A 10567-nucleotide genomic window follows, 5' to 3' on the forward strand; every position below is an offset into this window, starting at 1 on the left:
AGGGGGGAGAAGGGATTTGAGGAGGCAGAAGGGGTGTGAGAAGGAAAATGAGGGAACAGTAGTGGTAGTGCTGGTGGTAGTAGTAATAGTAGTAGTGATGGTGGTGTTAGTAGTAGTAGTAGTAGTTTCACTGTTTCACACGCTCAATGCACTTCATGTTTCCTTAAAGTCTCAGGTTTTAGAATTGCCAACAAATCGAGTTTTATCTTAATAAGAGTGATATTTTAAGTTTGTGTGTGTGTGCGTGTGTGGTGGTTTTTTTTTTGTAAAAAGAAATATAAATATATAAATTATGTCTTTGATTGTAGTACAACTTACATTAGTTTCAAATATCTACATTTTATAGCAGAATTATATTTTTAAAATTATCATTCTGTCAGTTCCACAGTTATTGAAAAATACAAGACGATAACATACAGCATACTCTGGGGCCGCCTGATTGCTCAGTTGGTAGAGCACTCGCTTCACAAGTAAAAGGGACCGAGATCGATCCCAGGGTGAAGTCAAAGATTTATTTTTTATCCCTCCCCCTCTCCGCGTCCACCCATCAGCTGGGTCTGTTAGATCTGGTAGAATGAAGTCTACTTTTCGGTAGAATAGAGTCATATCCAAAGGGTAGCAAGCAATTGCTATATTGTTCGTTTTATGCTATATATTTATAGAAACCAGGATACACTCCGGCTCGATGGTCCAGGTGGCTCTGAAGGACTACACTCTGGTTTCAAATTTCTATACATTTCATCGGAATATTTTTTTAATTTTTTTTATTCCACAGATACTGAAAAATATATGACTATAACCTACGAACCAATGGAAAGGCGACCTAGGACAGCACGTGACTTTGACGACGACAATGACCACAGCGGAAGTGACGACAGCGATGGATACGATTCCGACAGTTTATGTGGTAAGTTGAGGTATCCTATTTATTTTGTTAACAAAAGATTAATAGATTCAAAATTTGTTTTGGCTGTTGGTCATAAATCAAATCAATATTATCTGATTCACAAAACTAACATCAACAAATTTTAAACAACTACTTTTTCGTGGCTGTTGTGTTAAAAACAGTTTATGGTGGTGGTGATATATTATTATATGGTTTGGACACCATACTCGACACGATAGCCTGAGCAGGACAGTCCTACAGGGCACAGTCGAAGGCCAGCGCAGAGGAGGGCGCCAAAGGAAGATGTGGCTGGACAATATAAAAGAATGGACAGAGATGTCGGTTCCGGAGCTGCTACATAGGGTTAACACCAGGCGACATTACAATTTTTCGGACAAAGACAACACTGTTAACGGCCAGGTACTCATTTTACACCCGAGTACGGTGAGAGAATGTGAGTAAAGAGTCTTTTTCCAAGGAATCGAACTATGCACCGAGCGAGGCTCGAACCCAGGACCTTCCGATCTGAAAGCGAGTGTCATACCACTTGACCCAAAACCGCCAGGACCTTTAAAGCGGTTTGAGCACATTTAGTGGATATTGCCCTATATAACGCTCAATTTTTAAAAATTTTTAAAACAAATTACTTATTCGTGGCTGTTGTGGTAAAAGAAAAAACAGTCTATGGTGGTGATAATATAACATAACAGCGATTGACCCTCATTTCATATGTCAGATCGTTATGATAAATCTTTGCCATCAAAACGTCAAATAGAATGCGCTTGGCTAAGAAGCTCATAACATTTCCATCTGGAAGTATAACGGCCCAACACACAAAACTCTGTGTAACTATGAACTTTTATAGTCTGGATAATACAGTTTAGTGAGAATTACTCATAAACGTGGATGGCAAAAAATAATAACAATGGCCTGAGTGACGTCAACTTCGAACTATCTATCGATAGTATGCGCTTGACTAAAAGCTCATAACATTGCCATCCGGAAGTATAAGGGACCAACACACCAAACGAGTGACGTCATCTTCGAACTATCTATAGAGAGTTCAAAGATGACGTCACTCAGGTCTTTGTTATGGTTTTTTGCCATCCGCGTTTATGAGTAATGCTCACTGAACTGCATTAACCTGACTATAAACGTTCATGGATACACACAGATTTGTGTGTTGGTCCGTTATACTTCCGGGTGGCAATGTTATGAGTTTCTTAGCCAAGCGCATACTATCTATAGATAGTATGCAGATTACGTCACTCAGGCCTTTGTTATTGTTTTTGCCATCCGCGTTTGTCAGTTGTTCTCACTAAACTGTATTAACCTGACTATAAACGTTCATGGTTGCACAGAGTTTGTGTGTTGGTCCTTTATACTGCCGGATAGCAATGTTGTGAACTCCTTGGCCAAGCGCATTCTATCTATAGATAGTTCGAAGATGACGTCACTCAGGTCTTTGTTATGTTTTTTGCCATCCGCGTTTATGAGTAATGCTCACTGAACTGCATTAACCTGACTTTAAACGTTCATGGATACACACAGATTTGTGTGTTGGTCCGTTATACTTCCGGTGGCAATGTTATGAGTTTCTTAGCCAAGCGCATACTATCTATAGATAGTATGCAGATTACGTCACTCAGGCCTTTGTTATTGTTTTTGCCATCCGCGTTTGTGAGTTGTTCTCACTAAACTGTATTCATCATTATCAATGCCTTTTCACCCAGGGTCAGGGTATAGGCCACACACAGACAAACAGTTTCCATCCTTCTCTATCCTGAGCCAACTTTTTTATCTCATTCCAGGTCTTACCACTTCTCTGTATATCCGCTTCTTTAATTCTTCTCCATGTTCCTCGTGGCCTTCCCCTTGATCTTCTGCCCTGAGGGTTCCAGTCCAATACTTTCTTTGTTATAGTTGAGTCATTCTTTCTAAGCGTGTGTCCAATCCACCTCCATCGTCTTCTTCCTATATCCTCTCCCACTGGTTTCTGCTGTGTTCTTTTCCATACTTCTTCATTTTTTATTCTATCCATCCATTTTATTCTGAGTAGCTTACGCATGCACCTGTTTACGAAAATCTGTACCCTCCTTATACATGCCTGTGATGCGTTCCAAGTTTCACATCCATACAGTAGGACAGACTTCACGTTTGAGTTGAAAAGTCTTAGCTTTAGTTGAAGGGAGATATCGTTAGTTCTCCAAACTCTGTTCAAAGATGTGAATGCAGCCTGTGCCTTTCCTATTCGTGCTTTCACCTCTGCTTCCGTGCCTCCTTCCTTGTCAATTATACTTCCGAGATAGCAGAAAGTGTCTATATCTTCGAGTTCCTGATCTTTTACTTTGATCTGCTCCCTTTGACGCGTACCTATCCTCAAGACCTTTGACTTTGCAGGGTGAATTCTTAGACCAATTGATTCCGAGAGGCTGTTTATAATTGTGGTTTTTGCTTGCATCTGGTCCTGGGTGTGGGACAAAAGAGCCAGATCATCTGCAAAATCCAGATCATCCAACTGTGTCCAGGGGGTCCACTGTATCCCATTTCTTCTCCCTTTGGAGGTTTCCTTCATTAGCCAATCAATGGCAAGGATGAACAGGAATGGAGAGAGCAAGCATCCCTGCTTGACACCAGTCTTAATTTCAAAGCTGTCAGTAAGCTGATCTTCATGTACAACCCTGCAACTTGATCCTTCATACATTTCCTTAATTAGGTTTACTATCTTTTCAGGGAGTCCATAATGTGCCAGAATTTTCCACAATGTTGCTCTGTCAATACTGTCGAAAGCCTTCTCGTAATCCAGAACGTTGACAATAAGAGGAGAGTTCCATTCTATAGACTGTTCCACTATGACTCGCAGAGAGGCAATCTGGTCGGTGGTTTTCCGAAAACCTGCCTGTTCGTCCCGCAGTTTAGCATCTGTTGCATTCTTAATTCTCTCTAAAATAATACGGTTGAAAACCTTTCCTGGGATAGAAAGAAGAGTGATGCCTCGATAATTATTACAATTACTGAGGTCCCCTTTCTTTGGAAGCTTGATAAGATGTCCTTCCTTCCAATCCTTTGGGAATATCCCGTCATTCCAGATTCTCTCAAATAGTGGGTGCAGGGCCTCAGCATTTCTTTCCGCATCAACTTTTAGAGCCTCCAGTGGAATCTGGTCTGGTCCAGCAGCTTTCCCCCTTTTCATCTTGTTAATGGCACCCACAATCTCTGCTATCGATGGTGGATCACAGCTAATTGGTAGCTCATTCCTTGCAGGCAAAATTTCTGGCTGGTTGTCTGGTGGTGGTCTGTTCAGAAGGCAGTTGAAATGTTCCCTCCATCGTTCAGATTGAGCCTCTTTTCCAAAAATAGTTTTCCCATCTTTGTCTTTGACTGGTATCTCTGGTTTCCCATATTTTCCAGCAAGTGTCTTGGTAGTTTGATAAAGGATCCTCATGTGTCCTCCAGTCGCTGCTGCTTCTGCTTTCTCTGCAAGTCTGTTCATGAATGCTTCCTTGTCTTTCTTCACAGATCTTTTGACTTCCTTAGCTATGGCTCGATACTGCTCTTGTGCATCCAGTCTTGAAGCCCTTGTTCGGCTTGCATTCACTTGTTCCTTCCTTGTTCTCCTCTTTTCAATAAGGTCCAAGGTGGTTGGACTTATCCATTCTTTATGTTCCGATTTCTTTACCCCCAACACCTCGTGGCAAGTTGTTATGTAGACTTCCTTGATCTTGGCCCAATGTGACTCTACATCTATGTCCTCCTCGAGCTCAGTAAGAGGTTGGAGTCTATTACTCAATTTTAGTTTGAATTCCTCATTCTTTTCCCCATCAAGTGCATTCACCTCGAATTTTCTTCTTGTATGTGATCTGGCCCCGTGTTTTCTGAGTCGGAGCTTAAGCTTTGCCAATAGCAGGTGATGGTCTGATCCAACATCTGCCCCTCTCCGTACTGTCACATCTTCCAATGAACGTCTGAATCTTAGAGAGATACAAAATGATCAATCTGATTCTCTGTCACACCATCTGGTGAGACCCAAGTTGCTTTGTGGATCCTCTTATGGGGGAACACTGATCCTCCAATCACCAAACTGTTGAATGCACAGAAATTTGCGAATCTCTCACCATTATCATTCATTTCTCCCATGCCATGACGTCCCATGATACCTTCATAGCCTACGTTATCCTGACCCACTTTTGCATTAGCATCTCCCATCAATATGTTGATGTCTTTCCTTGGCAACTTGTCAATAACTTGTTGTAGCAGACCATAAAATGTATCTTTGTCCTCATCTGTTGCATCATTTGTTGGGGCATAGATCTGTACAATGTTCATGCTGATCTTCTTACTCCGTGTTGTAAAGGACGCCATGATGATCCTTTCTCCGCATTGTTCCCATCCTCTCAGTGACTTCTGGGCAAACTTGCTTAGAATTATTCCTACTCCCTGTGTATGAATCCCGTCCCCTCTCCCTGAATATAAAATGTTCTCGCCAGACTTGAGGTGTTTCTGTCCGGATTGTATCCAGTGGGTTTCGCTTACTCCAAGTATATGCAGCCTGTATCTTCTCATCTCAGTCACAACTTGAGAGCTTTTTCCTGCTTCATACATGGTGCGAACGTTCCACGACGCAATTCGAAGCTGCTTGTTTGGCGAAGACGTCATCGGGTCAGCAGAGTCCTTTCGGCTTTGTCTGTTGTCCTTCATAAATTCTGTAATTCCAGAAACTCTTCGGTCGCCCAAGCTAAAAAAAGGATTTGGTTTGTCTGTCTGTGTTTCTGTAACGGTTTGAGTTTAACGGAAAGGGGTGTTAACCCTTTGCCAACCCCCAACCTGGAGGACCAGGTGACTCAAAGATGGGGGAATCACACACTATTAGTCGCCTTTTACGACACGCTGGCTTGGCGTTGGGCTATTCTTGACCCTCTCAGTTGAGGAACCCCGGACACCACACGGGGGATACTGTATTAACCTGACTATAAACGTTCATGGTTACACAGAGTTTGTGTGTTGGTCCTTTATACTTCCGGATAGCAATGTTGTGAACTCCTTGGCCAAGCGCATTCTATCTATAGATAGTTCGAAGATGACGTCACTAGGGTCTTTGTTATTGTTTTTTGCCATCCGCGTTTATGAGTAATGCTCACTGAACTGTATTAACCCGACTATAAACGTTCACGGATACACACAGTTTTGTGTGTTTGTCCGTTATACTTCCGGATGGCAATGTTATGAGCTTCTTAGACAAGCGCATACTATCTATAGGACTTGCTTGTTGACCTCATTTTAGGTTAGTGAACCGTCAATTTGATTCCGTTGTTTGAATTATTGAATTCAACTCACGATTTGTTTTCTTTTGATTGTCGCTGGCTTGGACGATGACGAATGTTTTTGTTAAGTGTCAGACCATGAGTTTACGAAGGCGACGCTTTTACAAATAAGGAACGTTAAAGGAAAAGTTGTATATTGGGGCGATTTAACAAATATTATATGATCTTTTTAATATTTAATTCAAATTTCGGCATAATCTCCAACAGCCATGACGTCACTTTTCTCGTAATGACGCATGGTAACTTAGTAACTGGCTCTAAACTATCGGAACAATGGCGGACGCCCTTATGAAATACTTCTACGACGAGCATAAAAGCGTATCCAGAGGGGAATAACATTATAAATCTGATCATGTTTTGACTTTTACACATTCTGTCACAAGACATATGAAAAGTTTTAGCCAGCACGAAGAATAAAAAGTACCGATTTTCTTTGTTTAGAACCACGATGGCCCATGTTGCTGGGCGACGTGACATCAGACTACTGAACCCAATTGTAGTTGTAAAGGGGCAAGGGCCATGGCAATAGATAGTGCATAAAGTTGACGCCAATCAGGTCTTTGTTATTGATTTTTGCCATCCGCGTTTATGAGCACTTCTCACTAAACTGTATTAACCAGACTATAAACGTTCAAGACGACACATAGTTTTGTGTGTTGGACCGTTATATTTCCGGATGGCAATATTGTGAATTTCTTTCCCAAGTGCATACCATCCAGTGGACGTATTTTGTTGACGTTGTTTGAACTGCGATATACAATTCAAAGGGACGTAATTCATATTATTCTTGATAATTGATTATATTAAAACACAGTTGCGTCCCTTGCCTCATGTTGAAGCAAGAAGAGAAGAGACAATACTGCATTTTAAAAAATTAAAAAGAGTAAATTATTATATAAGACTCACGGAACCGATTTATCCCAGGATTATTTAGTGTAAAACGAACAAGTTAAAAGAGTTGTCTCTGTCGGAAAAAATTGTAATATCGCCTAACAGGCGCCTTGTCTTGTTCTACATGTTATGTGTTGCTGTTGGTCAGCGACCCCTTTGTAAAGCGCTTTGAGCACGTTTAGTGGATATTGCGTGCGGGTCACATTTTAAACGTCTTTTGTTATGTTAGTAAAGCTTAGTAAAGAAATTAGATCTACCTGTTTTTGATTTTTTTTTGTTTTTATTTTGTTTTCCCAGATGAAGCGGACATCAAAGAACAACAACAACGAAGACGACGCCAGTCGGAAGAATCAGGTCAGGAGGAAGATGCCAGTCTGCTATGAGACGTCAGCCATCTTGGACACTCCAATGGGAGCGATCTATATTAACCTTCCGTGTGCTCGAGGTCATTGGTCACTTTGCAAAATGTGCTCAAAGTGACCCACATAGTGAAAAGTGCTCACAGCTTTCGAAACATATCGAACATCACGATTGGTCATTTTGTTCAGTTTGACACATGTGTATATTTACAACTTTCATAAACAAAGCAACGTGTTTACATTTTATAAGAAATATTCAATCGTTGTACAGCAACAAATCATGTGATTGATGACTTGGTTGGACGAAAACCTGAATATAGATCGCTCCCATTATTACAGTACATTATTGTTAAACCAGCTAACTTTCTGCCGTACACGAGACCTTCCAGAGTACAACATTTAACTGGTTAAAGCACACAATATACATAAATGGACAATGCCAGGTTTTGCGGGATATTATTATCATGTGTAACCGCTATATCAGTGTTGCCGTTGTTTTTTTTATTAACCAAATAGCATATGTTGTGTTCTTTTTTAAAAACAAACATCCCTGAGAGAACGGGTAGTTCGTGTTTTAAGATCGACATTATTCTATATTATTGGGATTCATTGTCAAAAACAACTGACTGACATTTATAACAAAAATACATTAAACGTGTTGTAGATATATTAATATGCACGTATACAGTATTAGTTTTATTGACTATGGAGTTCTAGTGAGATTGAAAACTGGGGTTCTTTTGTGTGTGAAAATGTATAATTCTTCGAGGCAAGATGCGAGGTGGATTTTACAGAGGAGAGCAACACGTTTGGAAATACCCGGAAGGAAGTGGACCGTCCTCCCGCCTACAGTCGGCAATGGGGTGGTTTTCTTTGTAGTTCATTCCGACCCTGTGATCAACCTTCTCCTTACCAGCCATTTTCAGGATTTTCCCCAAAACTTCACACCAAATTAACACAAAAATAGATTTTTTTTATCACTCTGACATGATAGCAGTAACATTCTTTCAATACATAATTTCTTTAGCAAAACATGCTCTACATCACACTGTTCATTTTCTTTAAATTTTATAATGTACCGTCAACCGGGGTTACTTAGGCGACTTAGTAGAATAATAAAGGTTGCTTTTCAAAAAGTTAAATTCATGAGTGCTTATTAGATCTATTGGGTTCTAATTATTTAAAAGATAAAAGCTATATGTAATTTATCTTTTAAAATAAGCAATCTTGTTTTCAATAAGTGGCCCAAGTTACCCCGGATAGCCTAAGTTACAAAAGAAATTTGAATAAGAAAAATGTTGGTTGTATCGTAACGAAATTGCCGATTTTCCTATAGTTGGTAAGGAGAGGCTTAAGGCTGAAGACAAGGCTTTTTGGATCTTCCAAACTGGTGTTTATCAGTGTTGTAATCTTTGACACATGATTAAAACATCAGTGAATTTAACACTTGGAATTTGATGCTGTTCATCATATTACACTAAAATATTTTTTAAAAAACCCAACTCAATATTGCGCCCGAGACAGTTTATTTTCTACTTAATTCTATTATCTACACTTTAATTAGCGAAACCTCTTGGTTGAGCAGAGTTTGTTCTATAATATCATGTTGGTGGTGTGATTTGATGTCAGATGTCATATACATGATAAGAAATTATTGGGTGGAAAAAAAAACCCCAGGAAAACAGTGGCAAGTTAAATCAACACCAAAAGGTTGGCATTTGAGAAATTATGTGAACCCCCGCCTCCCCCCACCCATTCATGTGTCCCACGTTCCCTAAGAGTGCACACATCAACAAGGCAGCCCTCCAGTGCACTGACAAAAAAATCCCTTTTTTATCGTTTCGGGCGAAACATATTAAAATATCAATTATCAAATTATCAATGAGTTGGGTTGACCTTTAACCCTCTCCTTACCAGACATTTTCAGGATTTTCCCCAAAACTTCACACCCAACTAACACAAAAATTATATTTTTTATCACTTAAACACAATAGCAGTAAGTTCTTGCGATAACTAATTTCTTTAGTAAAACATTCTCTACAACACACTGTTCATTTTCTTTAAATTTTATGATGTACAAGAGAAATTTTAATAAAAAAAATGTTGGTTGTATCGTAACGGATGTGACGATTTTCCTAAAGTTGGTAAGGAGAGGGTTAATGCGAGGACCATCTTAATTTATCAACTTTTGAAGCAGAAATTATGTCTAACCAAATGAAAAAGTATGCTTTGTTAGTGTTAATGAGGATGATTATCAGTCTGAACATAAAGATGACCTATTGACCTATACACTACACCCCCCCCCCCCCCAATGATTGTGACAATTATAATTGATTCACATGAAATGACTTTACTTGTAAATAACCAAAGGTACGTGACATAATACAGTAGAGAGCTCTCTACTGTATTATGTCATGTACCTTTAGATTTTACCTATTCTTCGGTTGAAGCCAAATTAGAATACGGCATTGCAATTTCTTTAGACTTTTATAAACAGTTTTAAAAATAGTAACATGAAGTAAATGTGATCAACTATATGGAAGAGTAAAGGATTGTGAGGCTCTTAAATAAAATAGCCCCCCCCCCCCCTCCCTCCTCTCTTCCCCCCCCCCCCCAATGCCAATGATCACATGGTCGCGTTGACATTGGGTAAAACCAGATTCTGAATTTAAATGACAAAAGTGGACAACTGTGTATTGTGTGGTTGAATACAGTCATTGGTCCACACAAACCATTCAAAACGTGTAGAGACATCGATCATGTACATTGTAATATAACGTTCACTCATCTCATCTTACATCGTGCAACTCCCGAGGTCATCGTAGAGGAGACATGAGGGATTAAGAGCTCTCTATTCAGATCTGTCCCTAAGTTATCCTCATTAGCGTTCAGCTGTCTATCCTTGTTCTTTCCTTTACATTGTCCATCCAACATTGTGTTTGCTGTCCTCTACTTCTGTCTCCCCCCAAAGTCCCTTCCATAATGATTTTTGCCAATGCCTCCTGGCGAGAAATATGGCCAGTTGGAGACTTGGAGATGAGATTGGAGGCATCAAGCTGTCCCCAAAGCCCAGAGCAAAGACAAAAGAGTGAACACATTCTTTATCATCA

Source organism: Berghia stephanieae, unplaced genomic scaffold (genome assembly GCF_034508935.2).
Source record: "Berghia stephanieae isolate SIO BIC M18660-M18661 unplaced genomic scaffold, UCSD_Bste_1.3 scaffold75, whole genome shotgun sequence".
Lineage (NCBI taxonomy): Eukaryota > Metazoa > Mollusca > Gastropoda > Nudibranchia > Aeolidiidae > Berghia > Berghia stephanieae.